Source organism: Octodon degus, unplaced genomic scaffold, assembly GCF_000260255.1.
Source record: "Octodon degus isolate 3935 unplaced genomic scaffold, OctDeg1.0 scaffold00090, whole genome shotgun sequence".
Taxonomy (NCBI): Eukaryota; Metazoa; Chordata; class Mammalia; order Rodentia; family Octodontidae; genus Octodon; species Octodon degus.
This window is the reverse complement of record NW_004524666.1, coordinates 11,011,341-11,029,500: the sequence shown is the minus strand read 5'-3', so window position 1 is coordinate 11,029,500 and position 18,160 is coordinate 11,011,341. Positions and strand designations below refer to the sequence as shown.

The following is an 18,160-nucleotide window of genomic DNA, read 5'->3' as shown; positions in this document are numbered from 1 at the left end:
ATCATACAATATCTATTTAATTATAATAGAGATTTTAGGAACAATACAGAGATTTAATGACCATCACAAACAATTGATCACTTAGTAAGCTTTGGAGTTCTAAGTAGCAAATATTGTTAGCCTTTTATATTATATTTGATTAAAATTATGATCTATACACTTGGAGAGACTGAGGAAAGAAGATCACAAGTTCAACCCCAGCCTGGACAATTTAGTGAAATCCCTGGAGCCTTCATGTAGGTAGGCACAGTAAAGTCAGATCATGTATGTATGATTAGTTTGTTCAGTGAACAGTGAGCACATAAGAACAAATATGTCAGGTTATTTTTAAACGTCTTCATTAAAAATAGCTTTACCGGGCTAGTGAGATGGCTCAGTGGTCTAAAGCACCTACTTGGAACAAGCTTGGCAAAGCACAGGGACCGCGGTTAGATCCCCCAGCACCACATGCCAGCCAGCCCCGCCTCCTAGTGGGCTGAGCTGGCCACACACACACACACACACACACACACAATAAATAAAAAATAGCTTTACCCTCCAGAAACTCACAATGTAGTGGAAATGAGACTTGTAAACAAAAATTGAACACAAAATAATTGGACCTCAATAGAAATGTGCCTGAAAGGAGACATGTCAATGACTTGCCCACAAAAAGGGGAGTCAGGGAAGGCTTCATGAAGCAGGATTAAGGAATTTTTAAATAATTTAAAAAATCTTATGGAGGAACAAGGTAGCTCACAAATGGAGAAAACTTCTGTGTAGTGAAGCTTTGCAGTGTGTATCAGAGTCCTTAAAATATTCCTTTTGACTCAATAATCTTAGTTTCAGGGATTTTAATAGTGAATTTAAATCTTTTGGCAAATGTGATTATCTTTTGAATCCATGTACTTTTCATTATCCATCACCACTCTAGTCTAAGCTATTCGCATCTTGAAAGGTTTTACTACAATAGCCTGTAATCTTGGTTTATCCTAATCTACCCTGTCCCCATTTAATCTAATTTCTACACTGTAATCAGAATGATCTTTTCAAAGTGCAACCAGATTAAGTCATGGTAGTTTAGGATGTAGACAAAACTCCCTGTTTTAGGTAGTGACATCTACCTATCTCAAAGTCTTACATATAGTCTGACGCTCACCTTTGTGACCAGTCATGGTTTGAGCATATTCTTCTTGCCTTGCTCTTTGTTTTCCAGCTGCATTGACATTATTTCAATCCTTTATTCTTGTCATGTTCCCTCTCAGTGAGGGCTTTGTACATGATGTTCCTTCTACCTAGTATGTTTTTCCTTTCCTTTACCTAAACTTCAATTTAACGTCCCTCAGGGAAGTCCTGCCTATCATAACTCTGAGCTGCAAGAACACCACCATAACATTTACTACAGTTACAATTTTATATGTGTTGGAGATTTTCCCTCTAGTTTCTCCTCAATAGATTGTAACTTTCAGAAATGCTGGTAATGTGTTTTTTATTTACTATTACTGACCTAATGCTTACCATAAGGCTTGGAATTCAAGCATTTGTTGGAATAATTAATCAATAGATGATAGTCATCACAGAAAAAAAGCACAACTATTCAATAGCTTGGAAATGATTACAGAAATTGAGCATATTCATATAGTAAAATATTATTCATCATTAAAATAATGCTTTAGACTATAGAATGACGAAACAACTGAGCATAATGGCTCATACCTGTAATCTCACTACTTGGGAGGCTGAAACAGGAGGATCAAGAGTGAGCCCTACCCGGACTAATAGGTGGGACTCCTCAGAAAAACAAAACAAAACAAAACAAAAAATGGGTATATAATAACATGGGGAAATGCTGTCAGTATATTAGGTGGAAAAATCAGTTTACAAAATATTCACTTATTAAAAATGCGGAAAAGCACATCAAAGTGTAACAGCTGGTAGTTCATGTATTTTGTATTTTCAACTTTTCTGTGGGGAACATGTATTGTTTTGTTTTTTTTTGTTGTTCCTCGAATGGCTTCAGGGCACTTTTGGCCAGCGGGAGAGTTGTGAGGTTCGAACTCCAGCAACCTGAGGCTGAGAGCTTTGTGGAAGCAGCCACTTAAAGGCCTGAGCTAGGGCCATGCCCCCATGTATTGATTTTGTAATTTAAAAAACAATCACTCCATGTATAAGTTAAGGAAAAAAACTTTTTCCTCGATATGGTTTGCAAGTATAGTAAACATGAGGTTCATTGTGAACCTCCAGAGTAAGTATCAAATTCATGATTACTTTTTTTTTTTTTTAAATGTATTTGGTACAGGGTGTCACTGCTTAGCTCCTACTCATAGTGATCCTCCTGTTTTCAACCTCCCCAGGGCAGGGATTACAGGCGTGCACCACCACGCCTGGTCTCTGTGGCCAGCTCAGGGCCTGAGGGATCAAACCCTGGTCCCTGCTCTTGCCAAAGCAGGCACTTAGTCTACTGAGCTATCTTGCCAGCCTTGTGTGATGATAATACTGTTATTAATAATATAAATTGTTTAGGAACTGTAAAACAGTGGATATATTAAAGTAGTTTGGCCTTTTCTGACTTACTGTATCTATTTATATGTAATGTGTTTTCAATTTTTTTTTTTTTTTTTTTTTTTTTTTTTTTTTTAGAGTAGCATAGCAATGAAACAGACGAGGAAGGACCAGAAGTTAACTCAAGTAAAGTATATCTGTAAACTTAATATATGAATGTGGAAGCCACTACATTATTTGGATAATTAGTTACTATTATGGAAAAATGAAGTAGTTAGCTTCTTGAAGAGTCAAAGATTTAAATGTGAAAACCAAAAAACCAAAATTACTTTAATCCTGGAATGGTGAAAGCTTTTCAGGGTGCGAAAAACAATGGAAGCTAGATTGCTGAATTTTATGAAATAAAATATAAAATTCTGTATAAGGAAAAATCAAGTTGAAAGTTAAACATAGTGGCCGGCCAGATAGCTCGGCAGACTAAAGTACTAGCTTAGGCAGGCGCAGTAATCAGGGTTTGATCCTAGGCATGCTATGCTGGCTCTGCCCCAAGGGCATGCTGAGTTGGAGAATGAAACTGGGCTTGGTGGCACATACCTGTAATCCCAGCACTTGGGAGGCTGAAAAACAAGAGGATCACTAGGAGTATGACGTATGTAGTGAGACCTTGTAGACCTTGTACTAAAATATATAAAAAAGGAAAAAAAAGTTAAACATGGTAGCAAAACTTACAAACTTTCACAAAAGAATAATTTTTTCCTAATACACCATTGTTTCTACCTGATAATCCAATAGAAAAGTGAGCAAAGAGAATTCATAGGAAAAATGCATAAGTTTTATTAATGATAAAGATATATGAAGTACAACATACTACTTACTACTTGTCAAATCAGCATTGAGTAGTTACATAGTATAACATAGAAAGGATAAGACACAGGAAAATGGATATCTTCATATGTTACCAGTAGGAATATTTAGAGCTCCTGTTAGATAGAAAGCAATTTCATAGTGGTTTTAAAAAACTAAGTGTGCATTTATTTTACACTAGAAATTCCATTCCAGGATTTTATCTCTAAAAAATTTTACATATGTCAAACATGAAAGAATATTTGTAGTAGCATCGTTTGTCATTGCAAAAATTGAAACTAACCTAAACATAAATGAATAAGGGGAGTGGTTTAAGCAAATTACTGTTATCTATTCAGTGAAGTAATGGACAACTCCTAAAAGCAGCGAGATGACACTGTATGCACTGCTGTGGCTCCTTGTTAAAATACCAGACAAACATGAGATGAAAGATTCCATTATCCTCTATCCAGTATACTGCCATTTGTGTGGTTTAGGTGAAAAGTACAGAATGTAATATATGTCTAGTTATTTTTATCTCTAGAAGGACATATGAGCATTTGATGACAGTGATTGCCTCCAGTGAGCAGAACTGCTTTATGTAGAGGGCAAAAGTGGATTAACATTTTCTAGTAGTATATACCAAATACTGTTTGGTAATCTATAGTTGTACATCTATATGTAGTATTTAGAGTTAGCATTTTTGAGTTATGCTTATGGGAAAAAAGCACAAAATTAAAGGGCCATCATAGTTATTAACAATTGTTCAGTAATTACTGGATATAATTTTCTTTTTGTCAGAGGTCTTGCAATTCATAGCTTTCAGTTCCTATTACATGGCTCACTGGAAGATGGCCCTTGTGGAATGCAGGCTAAAAGAAAGCTTCTTTGGACTCCTGTAAACAGTAATAAGTAAAGTTACTTCACTTTTTGATATTTTAAGGACATTAAAGGAGGTGATTTACTAATTGAAATCTACTTCAGCAGACAACTACAGAAGCTATAGCTACCACTGATGGAAGAGAAATTATAGAATTGCTGTTGGAATTTGTATTCAGGGTACCTGAGAAACATGATACCCAGTGCAAGGTGCAAGCCCTCTCACTGGTGCTGAAATCACAGAAGCAGAGAAGGTGCCCCTGGGGAGGGGCCAGATGTAGGTTGCATCTCTGTGAAAACTTTCTCTGGATCCTGCTTGTCATGTGTGCTTGTTACCATTTTAGCTTGTTGCCTATATTAGGCTTGCCTGCGGAAATAAGCTCATTATTTTGAAATATTCTTGATATGAAGATGTTTTGGTTTAAAATTTATATTATGAATTTCAGCATTATATAATGTCAAAGAATATATACCATAATAAAATTTAAGCTTCTTATGCAAAGAAAATATAATTTCTTTTTATAACAAACATGAGGGTGTCTGCAAATGCCTTCCTTTATCCAATATGCTGAAAAAATATTAGTTACAATGAGAGAAAGGTTGGGTGACACTTTAGTTAAATCCTCTCATTTTATGTAAAAATATATTTTGGATAGGCAGGTTCAGGGATTTTTCGACTTTGCCCGGTGGATGGTGAGAAGTTAGGTTAAATTGGGGATCCTGACTGTCACTGTTTTCTACTTGACACCAACACCCCAAACCATTTTTTTTTTGAGAGGATATTGGAGGAATTCATTGACAGTAATTGAAAAAGGAATGTGACAGAACTTTGGAGAGATTATTAAAAGAGTTGTACATACATAGTTTAGAAATCTTCACAGATCTATTGTATCTCATAATGATTAGAATCTTATAGAATAGATTATAGTGAGATTCTTTTTGTGTGCAGTTGCCTTGTTTGTTTTTGGTCTTTTTTGATTTTACTGTATCTTTTTGGTTGAATTGTTTTAGAGGGGAGGTTTATTTTTTGTTTTTGGTGCCGAGGACCCAACCCAGGGCCTCCAGCATGCTAGGCAAGTACTCTACTGCTTAGCCAAATCCCCAGCCCCAGGATTCCTTTTGTGATGACCACTCCCTGTATTCTTTTATAAAGGATAATAAATGTTAGATATAGCAAGAGGAATTTAGGACAGTTGTAAACAAAAATTGATACTAAAATTGTATGCAGGTTTTAAGAAATGTATTAGACTTTTCAAGTTTCTTTGCTGCTTTACATTGTCTCTCATCTTGCTTTTAATTGGATTTGGACTTATTCAATTAAAAATAAGCAAAACAAAAAATGATTTATACTTACATAGTTTGGATTTAAGAGGGTACATGTCAAAGAATGTTGCTATTGGCTCTGCATATTTCAAAAATAATTAAAAATTTATTGAATGAGCTGGGCGTGGTGGCACAGACCTGTAATCCCAACACTCTGGGAGAATCAAAAGTTCCAGCCCACTTTGGGCAATTTAGCAGTTAAGTTAAAACAATAATAACAACAAATCCCAAATTTACTCATTTTAACACCGCAGTGATGCTCAGTAAGAGGAAGTAAAGGTAGCATGACTTTGTGTAAAACTATGTTAACTTAGGGGCCGGGGAGATAGCTCAGTGGAATAAGCGCTTCCCTGACAAGTGCAAAGGCCTGAGTTCAATCCCCGGTTCCACAAAAAATAAAATAAAATAAAAACTATATTAACTTGTAATTTTCATGTGAATATAGATAAGACAAGAGCAGCGGGTGTATTAGGCCGTTAGAAAGATGTCCACTCTCTCTAAACATAATGTGGATGTGATTTTGAAAACAAAACAAATTATAAATAAAACTAAGACTTTTTTTAAGTTTTCAGAATCATCTTCTATGTTTCTTCTAGTTGTCTAGATTTTTGAACTTTTCTTTTTTTTTTAAATGAAAACTATTTTGTTCCTTACTTTTGGAAGACTGGACTGTTTACTGCAGCAGAAATTGAAAATAATACTTTCTAGCAAAGTAAATTCTGAGAAAAATGGATAGTAACTGTCAATGGAAATGTTTATATATTTTGATGGGGCCAGTTCTAATTTCTTTTTAGATGAGTTTTGGAAAGTATTAAGGAATTGAGGGACAGTCAGTTTCCTTGGGACAGTTAGTTTACTTTGGGTTTAGAGTGCATTTATTATATAAAAATTCAAATGAAGGGAAATGTGTCACTTCAAAAATGCCATGTCTACTATATAACAGTATATAAAATTTTTCTTTTTCTTCCACTTATCATAATTACCAAGGAATTATAAAAAATTTAAAAACTTACTTTGCATATATATTTTACATTTCAAAGTAATTTATAAATTAGGTTTTGTTTGAGATGTGAAGTAAAACTTTGTAAATAATACATGTTGGTATGTGAAAGAATGTAAAGTTAAAACATGTTGGCATACTCTTAGTTTCCCGAACGAGAAAATGACTAATCTAAATTTCATTTCAGAATAAAAACCAAGACAAGCCACATAAAAGCAACCTAAAAATTAAACTGTCATCATATTATTTGTTTTAAAACTATGGAATAATATAACTGAGGAAGATTTCTCTCAAAATTGTTTTTCTCAATTTCAAGTAAGTAATTTATTTTGGTTAATATATTGGGGGTGAGGGAGGTGGGTTGATCCTTGGCATTGAAGTTGGTAATCCTATTCATCTATAAGTAACAACTCAAATATTGATCTCTTTAAAACCTCTGTAACTCCATTGCCCACTCCCAAAATATTATCTCCTTGGTTTTTCTAAACCCTGAGCCCCCTTCAACATTGCTATTACAGGATTTAATATCTAGTCTTGTGTTTGTCTGTAGGAATAGTCACATGGCATTACCCTCATGTATCTCCCTCTCTCCATCCTGTAATGCTCCTTCGTTCCATTGCATTATATTGTGAACAGAACTCGGGCAAGTTATTTTACCTAATTCTGTGTGCCTTAATTGCCTCCTCTATAAAATGAGTTTTAATGATTTCTCTTCTAGAATTATTATGATTGAATAAGATAATAAGGAAGTATCTGGCATACATAGTAATGTATACGCTACTTTTGAACCCTTTTTCTCCAGAATTTGCCAATTTACCTTATATTACTAAGTGCTTTTAAAATACTTAAATTGAAATGAATTTTTATAATTGGTCAGTGATTCATGGCTGAATGCCTGTTTAAGACACTTTTAAAAAATTGGATATGCCCATCCAGGCCTGAATCTTTTTAACTGTTGGTGAATATACACAGGGAGATATCCAGGCCTGATCTCATGCTGCAAAGGTTAAATGTATTTCTCCTGAAAAGAGCCTAATTTTCCAAGAATACCAGTAGTTTAAAAAAAAAAAAAATCATGATAGAACATGTTGAAAGAATATGCACCAAATGTCCCAGTAAAAATGATAAGTCAAAAAGATCTGTTTCTTCCTTTTTGTTTTTGTAAATGTATAATCCAAACAATAGTTGAATCTTTTGGCTTTTAAACCTATATAGGGTTGTTTAATACATTATAAGACAAATTATTCATTATTACTTACAGCTTTAGTTGTCTTCATCATATATTTTCTATATGTTTTCCTGGATTGTTTTGTTTTTAATGACTTTTTTTAAGAAGTCAGATTTTCAAGTTAATTTTTATGTATCACACCTTCATTGACAATGTTTAGGATTTTTAAAATAGAAACCACATACAGTACTAATTAAATGGCTTTTTTATTATACTCTTTTACCCATTTTTCTGTTGAGAGTCTTGATCTGTTGATCCTGAAGAGCTCTTTATATATTAGGAAAATTGGTTTCCTGAATTGAATCACAAATACTAACTTGGTTGATATGGTATATACCTTTCATTTAAATAGTGTTTTTCACTTTATAAAATTTTTTATATGTCAAAGCTCTAAAATTACATTTAGATGAAGTTGTATTTAAGTACTAGGCATGAGAATGGAAGGAAAAGACCTGGCATTACCCTATCTTATTTACAGTTTACTTTTTAAAGCTGTATGGCATAAAAAGCCAAGTTTCAAAAGGATTCTATCTTTATTTTCTTCTTTTAGTTTGTTTCTATCTAAGAAGTAGGGTCTTCTTTGGAGGACTATTTTAGATTATTAGCTTGTATAAGAGGTACAAAATACTTTTTATCAGTTAGATAAATTATTAATAATGTTGCCTTGGGTCTTAAAATATTTCAGCGTGACATGACATGCCCCTCTCTTGAATAAATAGTTCTCCACTCCTATCTGTTGCAGCTCTGGGAATTGAACTCAGGCCTTTACAATGCTAGGCAGGCCCTCTCTCTATCTTTGATCTACACCTCCAGCCACTAGTGTTTGTGCAAACTGTTTCCTCAGTAATTCAGATAAATGAATTTAGTTAATTTCTGTTCTTGTTTTTATTACATTGTCATCATCCCTTTACGTCTTTTCTGATGCGATTCACACAACGGATACTCTGCATCATGTAAGGTACCATAAGCATGTGGAACAAAACTTTTTTTTTTTTTTTTGGTGGGACTGAGGATTGAACTCAGGCCCTTGTGCTTGCCAGACAAGCACTTACTATACTAAGCCATCTCCCTGGCCCCCACAAATCTCTTATGTTCATCATCATCCAAGTGATTTAAAGTTATTATGTCTCTTCATTATGTGAACACAATTCTATACAAGCAGATAAATTACAATTGTTTTAAAAAATGATCACCAGACCACATCAGGCTGGCTCTGTTTTGGTTATTACATTTTAAAAAATCTTGTTTAATATTAGCCTTGCTGAAAAAAATGCAGCTGGCTGTTCTTGATTTACTTTGAGAGCTATTGTTCCAATTGCATATGGCAGAAAAATGAGGTTTTTTTTTTTCTTTTGTATTTTAGGGAAGGGTCTACAGGGTGTTCAGGGTCTCACTACTAGATCGGACTCATAGCAATCCCCATGTTTACAGCCTCGCGAGAGCTGGGATTACAGGCTCATGCTACCACGCCCAGTCTTAATTGCTGTCTCAGTGTGCCCTGGGGGTGGGCCTGGCACAGTAGGCCCTGAGATTGAGCCCCCGGCCCCTGCACCTGCTTGCAGATGCTTTAATCTGCTGAGCTATTTGGCCTTCCCAGAAAAATGAGATTTTGACACTTTTTTTTGTATATTTTTTATTTTTATGATGTGTCCATCAGTGGACAGACGTCAGCTAATTTGGCCATTGGAAGAAAGCTGCACAGATGAAACTCAGTGATCCTCCTGTCTTGGCTTCCCCATTGCTGGGATTACAGGCATGCACCACCACACCCAGTTTCAGTAGCTGGCACAGCATATGGTGCTGGGGATGGAACCCAGCTCCATGTGCTTGCCTGGCAGGTGCTTAGGCTGCTGAGCTATTTCTCCAGCCCCCAAAATCTTAATGTTTTAATTTGTTCTTTTGTTTCTATATGCTTGGGGATTTATATTATTATTTTTGTTTTTTTGGTCTTTTTTGAGACAGGGTTTCACTATGCAGTTCAGGCTGGCCTTTTACTTTTATTTTATTTTATTTTTTTGGCGGAACTGGGGATTGAACTCAGGCCCTTGTGCTTGCCAGCGAAGTGCGTATTCTACTGAGCCATCTCCTCAGCCAATAGGCTGGCCTCAAAACTCTCAGCGATCTTCCTGCCTCAGCCTCTTGAGTGCCGGGATTGTAGGTGTGCACTACACTTGATGCTTTGTACTTTTAAAATAACTTTATTCTCCACTTTCTTTTAGTTTTGTGTTTTATAGTTTAAAATATTTAATGTCTTTTTGTTTTAAAAAAGTATACCTAAATCATTTATTTTATTTTAAAGAGGAAAAAAAAGCAAAATTTGAAAACAGTAGGAAGGTAACAATGGTTAATAGTTTGCATATTGTTATCTTTAAATTAAGAGTACAAGATATCAGCATTTAATTGTCCAAGGTTAGCACAACTTACTTCTCAGACAACTAAGAGAAAGTAGTATGTCCTATCTTTTATGAATATATACATATATGTATATATATATTTTGCTTTTCTGTTTTTCCGTTCTCCCATCCTGCTTTTTCTTTCTTTTTGAAGTTTCTTCCCATTTTATAGTATCTATTGTACATTAAAAAATTTTTTTTTTATTGTATATTTTGGATCTCAAGCTTCTCACACTGGGGAGACAATACAGTGTTTATACACCTATGTATGGTTTATTTCATTAATGAGTAGATTCTCCAGTTATATCCATTTACCTATAAAAGTCTCCAGTTTATCCTCCTGTATGGCTAAGTAGTGCTCCATTCTATAAAAAGGCTTCATCTTTTTTATCCATTCCTTGGTTGATGCACATTTGGCTTGTTTCCAAGATCTAGCACTAACAAATTGTTTTACATGGGTGCACATATATTGCTGTGGTGTGTTTTTAATTCTTCTTCAAAGATGTATATAACGGGAATAGCAATCCTAGTTTTTGAGTAATCTCCACACTGATTTCCACTAAGAATCAAGGTTAAGTGGGTTAAGTGGGACCTGCAATCCTAGTTTTTGAGTAATCTCCACACTGATTTCCACAGTGATTGCACAGTTTACACTCCCAACAGTGGAGAAGAGTTCCTTCAGATACATCCTTTTTAAAAACATAAACATGAATGTAGTTATAGATGTGTAAGTATGAAATTCAAGAATATGATAAAATATATTTTATGTAATACAGGTTTAGAATCCATTATTCAAAATGCTGGAACCTGAACTGTTTAAGATTTTGCATATTGAAATGAGGTATCTTGAGTATAGGACCCGCATTTGAACGCAAAATTCTTTTGTGTTTCACAAACGCTGGAAGGTAATTTTATACGGTAATTTTTGGACAGCTATTATAATTCTAATTCATCATGTAAGGTTAGGTGTGGAGTTTTCTACCTGTGGTGTCCTATTAAATGTTTATGATTTTGGAACATTTCAGGCTTTCATAACAGGATGCTCAACCTAATAAAAGAAATATAGATTAGGTTAGCTTCCCCCCCCACACATACCTGGGGATCTGGCCCATGTGTCTACTCTTGTAGGCGCTTTAATCCACTGAGCTATTTGGCTGGCCCTCCCTTTTTTCTTTTTTAGAGCTTCATTAAAATCTTAGTCTGCAGATTTGCTGTTGTTTTAGTCCTTCCTTGCATTTTTAATTTATCTTGATATTTCACAGAAAACTTATTTTCTTGTATCTTACTGAGAGCACATGGCAGATACTTTGTTTCCTTTTATAAATAATCACAGTGTTTGCTTTTTTCTTTTTCTTTTTCTTTTTTCTTTTTGAGACACAATCTCCCTCCCCATATGGCCTAGAATGACCTTACACTTGTTATGTAGCGCAGACTAGCCTCAAACATACAATCCTCAGTGCTTAGATTAAAAACCTGTGCCAACATGCCTGACTTTGATATTTTTAATGTTTATATAGACTCTACCCCTTGTTTATCCATCTATAAACAAGAGATTAATCAAGTAGATAGGGAATGCCAAAGCTACTTTGTCATCTTTCTTCTAAGTTGATAGAATTGCCTCCTTGATAGACAGTGATTGTACACAGACTACTGAAATGAAAGCAGTTATCCAGTGTACCACTACTGAATTAAAGTTTGTTTTCCCCTATTCCCACTGCACAATTGTCTGGTATCTGGGAGCCAACGTTAGTGAAATCTTGGGAGAATATCCCCTCCCTTCATTTTATATCTCAGCGAGTGGGATGTTAGGATCAGTGTGTGCCACACTTAATTGATAGTATTTTTCATTTCTTAGTAGTACAAAAATTGTGTCTTAGAATCATTGACATTTTAGATTTAATGAAGTATATTAATAAATTTTTAGCTTAATATTCTAAATTGAATATTTTTACTTGTTAGAAGTAGAGCATTAATGTTAGCCCTTCTTTCAGAACAGTTTTGGCCTTAAGTCAACTGTCTTTTAGTTCCCTGGAATTTTAGTCCCTTGTTAAAAATAGAATGTCAATTGTATTACAAAAAACATTACTAGCAGTAAAAGTGACTCATAATTAATAAATTACATAAAGATGAGAGAAGACTGGATGTTGTTTCATATCTTACTAGGAAGTGTAGCCAGTGTCTAGTGTGTCCAGTTTGGGTTATATGAGTCATAGTGTCTATCTAAGCCAACAGTATATGTATGAGTTTCGGATTTTCCACATCTTCAAGACCATTTAGAATGGTCAGACTTTGAATTCTAAGCTAATTCCTCATTTAAAACTCTAAATATCTCACTTTGGTTTGTACATTTTCCTCACCATTGAGGTTAATTTTTGTTTAACACTTGTACCAAACATAGAAGAGAGTATTGCAGTTCAGACTTGTCTGTTCTTTCCTTTTGTCAGCTCCCCCTCCCATGTATTTTAAGGCTTTCTTAAATCAAATATACTGGGATTTTTATGTTGTACTGAAGAATTGGTTTATTTTTTGTTCCCAAAGTAGTATTCCTTGTACAGTCCTTTTTCTTATGTGTTCTTTGTATATTACTAATATAGATGCTTCAGCTTTCTTTTGATTAATAATCACATGGTATGTCAGATAAAGAACTGTCATGAATGTCATAGATGCTGGCAATAGACATCACATTCCTGGGTCAATGTATATTTAATAAGAAGGAACTAAGGAGATGGTTGCAGGACAGATACTAATCTGAAGTGCCCCAAAATCTTTAGTGCATCCTATGAATACACAAAAAATTTGCAAGTTTTTATTTTTCAGATTAAGAATGCTCAACCTATATATAACAGTTAAAAAGGAACATTACCTGAAAGGAAAGGAAACAGAAAAGATGTTCTTCTGGTTTTTAATTTTTAATTTACAGCAGTTAAATTGTATCACATTAAATCTTTCAGTAAATACAATTCACGTGTCTATAAATTTAATCATAAACTTTATAATTGAAATCCAAACCTTAGTATTGTGGACTGGTGGCGCATTAAAAAATCTGGGAAAAAATTGTTTGAGAGAACTTGTTCAATGTAAGTAGTTTTTTGTGGCCTCAGTTTTATGTTTTAGGATTCTTTATAGTGACACATTATGCCCTTTCACAGAGAAGAAAATGTTTTGACTCATGCCTCAGTAGCTGGCATATTTTGAAATGGGGTTGTTCGCAGGTTGATATTGGAGAATAGACACATAAAAAGACAAAGAGCTAAATGCATGAAACATTTACTTTGTTGGCAGAAAGCCAAGTGTATAGATTCTTTTACAAAATAGAAGTAAATATGATCAAAGGGAGTTATGTGTTTAAAGTGTTAAATTCGAGGCTACATCTCCAGCGTACACTCCATTACAGGGTCAGTCTTCATTGACAACTATTACTTTTTCTGGCTCTGTTTTTGTAGAATAGGAACAGGAAATTGTAGAGTAGAAACAGGAAATTGTTTTTTCTCAGATAAAAAGGAAGATTCTCAGGGCTGGAGGTGTACCTTCATGGAACTGTGCTTACCTGAAATGAGTGAGGCCCTAAACTTGATCCTGGCCCTGCAAAAGAGAAAAAAAGAAAAAGAAAAAAAAAAGACAAAATAAAAACTAATCATATGTCTATACAAAAAATAGTGAAAATAAATAGCATTCTATTATATTAATCTACCTTTCTCACTTTTCTTTGATTTAGGACTTATGATATTTACTGAAGAATTCTTTTGTACCTAATCTTAAACAGATGACAACCCATTATGTGTAAATTATGGATTTTTAAATCCATTCTCTATCCTCCTCCATTGTTACTACTTTGAGATGTATTTGTAGTGCTGGACAATGAGCCTAGGACCTAGTGCCTGCTAGGAAAGCTTCATGCTGCTAAGTAACAGCCCTGGCCCAATATCTCATTATTCTGCTTAGGATCATCATAATCGCTTTCTAGCTTGCTTCTGACTTTACCTCTGTTCAAATTTAGCACTTGTATTGTCACTAAAGCAATCTTTCTGAAACCCAAGTTTCTTCATGTTACCATACTGACAGTGGTATAGTACCAGAAAATAGGTGAAAAAATACCAATAACCTAAATATTAAAAAATGAGTAGTGTTTGCCTCTGTGTGCTGTGTAAGGTCTGTGCTGTATAGTGATCAAGTCTTAGGACCAGTAGAAGGGGAAAATATTCTTTTTCATGACTAGGTGGTGACAGGCTGTACAATAGTTTGTACAGTGTGAACCTTTTAAAAATGTTTCTAATGCAAACATATAAGCAAAAATAATAACACCAAAAAGTGAAATCAGTTGGTGGTAGATAAATATTTTTTTGTATTCTTAAAACAAATCCATCTACTACTTTATCATTAAGAAAGCATTAATAAACAAAAACATACAGTCTGTTGACATTGTTTTCTTTCTTCAGGTTGTCATTAGTGTCCTGTATTCTAGAAGTATTTCTCAAGATGTAGTTAATGGATATACTTGTCTTCACATAGTATTCTTACTAAAAATACAGATTCCTGGGGTCATTCCCAGTTCCAGGACATTAAAAACCTTTAGGGTTTAGGGAGTACTATGGGTGATTCTTATGCAGTATACCCTAAAGTTTCCAAACTAGCTTACAGGAGAAAGACTGAATGCCAGATAAAACTTCATTTTCTGCTTTTTCTCCCATGTATAGGATTCTATGTGAACTTGCTGTTGGTCAGTGTATATCTTAAAGCTTTATGCTATTGTAAGTGTGCAGAGTATGATGCATAATGTCTTCATCCATTAAATGTCTGAATGAGTGGATGTATGGATGTATGGATGCATGCATGCATTCTGTTCCTGTTAGAAAAATAGTCTTGTCCATTTGGTGAATTTTTAACACTTCAAGACTGTCCTGAGATTATCACCTCCATTGTGAAGCCTCTCCTGATAATCAGGCCTTAGTGCCACCATTCTGTTTTGTACTTCTGGTAAAGAACCTAGCACCTGACTTTTTAGAAAGTATTTTTGTTTGCTTGTTTGTTTTTGTTTGATTTCCCTTATTGAGTCTGAGTTTTCTAAGGGCACATGTCTGTGCTGCCAGTCTTAGTTTCCTCAGTGCTTGGTGCTTTTATTATATAATAAAAATTAGGAAAACTTACAGAAGAATGACAAATACGTCATTATACTTATATGAAGTACCTGGAGGAGCCAAATTCTTAAAAGAATAGTGGTTACTACAGGATCTCAGGATAAATCCTGAGGGGATTTAACTGACCTTATCAGATCCAAAAGCTACAATTCTTGTTGCATAGGTCTTGCTTTATCTTGGTCTTAACCATCCAGCAGAAAAGTATAAAAACGAAGTGTAAGAAGTAAAGCCATGTTGTTATGTTGAGCTGTAGGGGACTGAGGTCAACAATTTCTGACACTGCAAGTCAAGGGGAAGACCCAATACTATTATGGACTACTGGACTCTTTTAGAATATTTTGCTGAATTAACACACCTATAATATTCAAATGATGGAACTAAACAAAAGATATATAAATGAATGTCCATTTTGTATCTGTGTATTCAAAATGTTTAGGATAGATATATAGTTACATTCTCTTAATGAATGGAGGGATTTGTTGTAATAGTGATTGTAAATAGGATATTATGTCTGCATCTTGTACAGCAAATAACCACTAGGAAGAATGTATGCAATGTGTTAATTATTGAAACTGTCCTACCAATTTGATTTGAAATTGTCTCATTGCTATTTGTCTCTCAATAAAATTATGGGAAAAAAAAAGAATAGTGGTTACTGGGCTGGTAAGATAGCTCAGTAGAATAAGCTTTTGCCTGACAAGCACAAAGGCCTGAGTTCAATCCCCGGTTCCACAAAAAAAAAAAAGGAAAAAAAAGGATAGTAGTTAGTAGGAGTTGGGTGGAGAAGGAATTGCATATTTCTTGTTTCAGTGGCTATGGAGTCTGGGATTGTGGAAAAGTTCTGGAGGTGTTTAGTGGTGAGAGTTGCACAACAGTGTGAGTATACTGAATAGTACTGAATTGTATACTCTAAAAGGTTAAAATGTAAATTTTGTATTATATATATTTTATGGTACTATAATTTTACAATAGATAAAAGCCATAAAGATAAAGGCCTCACTCAGCTTTGTTTCCTATAGTTCCTAACACTCTGTTTTATTGTTAAATTGGATTTTTTTCCCCCCAAATGGTAGTACTTCATGCTTTAAAATGTTTGAAATTAAGTGTACAGTTATTAGCGTGTAGGAAATTCTGTAACAAACTAACATTTGTAAAAGAGGAGACGTTGCTTATAATAAATAAAATATTCTTGTGGTGTAATTGAAATTTTGCCACTACGTACTAGTGACAAAATAGACTTAATAGGTATTATGAGATTTAAAGTTTAAACTATCCAAAAAGTCTTCCCCACCCCTCTGTACTTACCATAGAATTGTCTTCCTAAAAAATCAGTCATCTCTTATATCCTGAGTATGTTTTGTAAGTTATCTCATTTGAACCTCTTCTAGCTCCATGCAGTAGAGGCAACTTCCTGTAAGGAAAGCATATATGCTGAATACCAAGATCCCCCTTATCTATAGAGAATATATTATAGGACACCCTCCTCATGGTTACTGAAACCACTGTAATACTAAACCCTGTGCATTGCTTTTTTTAAAATATGTACATGCCTATCATAAAGTGTATACTTTGGTACTTCTAGAAATTTCTTGGGCTGTATTCTGGGACATTGCTAAATTATTTGGGAGCACTTTAATACTGTTAAGGATTATTATTACTATGCTTTGTTTGGTGGAAGCAAAGTAAACTTCGGGGCTAATTTTGCCCTGTTACTGAGATATGGTTAATCTACCTGTCTTGTGAAATCTATCTGCCTTTTTCTCTTCCCTCTTTCCTCTCCTTCTTTTCTCTCCTTTCTTGAATTATCTTCACCACAGTATGAGTTTGTTCCCTCTGCTCATTTTGTTCACTGACTCAATCAAGTTCATCTTCTAGCTGAACTACCAGGCCAGTTAGGTGGAGAAAGAAGGTGTTGAGGCAAGGAGGGCAAGTAATTGAAAAGCCATTCCCCCAAGAAGTGGAGATGCTTGTTACAAAGTGCATTCTGCTAGGAAGCTGATCGAGGAATGCTTTCTATGGGGGATTGATAGGTATTTTCAGACTGTTGTGTGGCCAATATATTACACAATGGATAGATGAGAGGATAGCTGCTCTCATGCAGATCAGTGCATGTGAGGTTACATAGGGAGTCAGGCATGAGATCTGGTCTCAGTGCTCAGCTTCACTTTGAGTTGCTGCTTTGCCTACTTTGGGTAGAGCTTTACAAGTACAAAGTCTGCTTGCAGCTGCTTTAATCCGCTGAGCTATTTGGCTGGCCCTTGTGATAAATTCTGACAAGCTTGTCCTTCCAACTTTGTTTCCCTACTTTAGAGATCTTATCAGTTTTACTTGTTTTTTCCTCCTCCTCCCCCCCCCCTCCCCCTCCTCCTCCCTTCCCCTCTCCTCTTCCTTCTTGTCCTCTTCCCCTCTCCTCTCCCTCTCCCTCCCCCTCTCTCCTCTCTCCTCTCGCTTCCTGGAAACTAATGGGGAAGATTTGGAAAAGGCCTTACTTTGTTTCTCAGAGATTACTGTACTACATGTGTCCTATATACAAAGCCAATGTCTAAAAGCATTTCATGTAGTTTTTTAAATTTATTTGTGGTTGTCTCAGGCAGAGGGTAGATCCATTCCCTATTTCTACATCTGGACTAGAATCCTCTACTCATTTTTTAAAAAAGATTCTGCTCAAATCTGCCTGGTGTGATGGCATACACATGTAATCCAAGCACTCAGGAGGCTGGGGCAGGATGATTGCTGTGAATTCAAGGTTAGCCTGGACTACATAGTGAGTTCAAGACCAGTCTGAATTATATAGCAAAGCTCAGTCTCAAAAAAAAAAAAACAACAAAAGTCATGTTTGTTTTCCTAGGCAGGGATTACTTGATTGCGAAGAACAGAA

The 18,160-nt window shown here is 35.0% G+C and overlaps 1 protein-coding gene across 5 annotated transcripts in view; it reads left to right on the top strand.

The window, feature by feature from the left end:
• Nucleotides 1–18,160, top strand: part of Rev3l (REV3 like, DNA directed polymerase zeta catalytic subunit) — a 183,028-nt gene that overhangs the window by 4,133 nt on the left and 160,735 nt on the right. The window contains exon 1 of one of the 5 annotated variants that reach the window (XM_023722300.1): nt 6,717–6,841. The exons of the other annotated variants lie outside the window; for them this stretch is intronic. The gene's annotated coding sequence lies outside the window, so the exon portion shown is untranslated. Of the gene's footprint in view, nt 1–6,716; nt 6,842–18,160 lie in introns of those variants that run through there. 5 annotated transcript variants of the gene reach the window in all.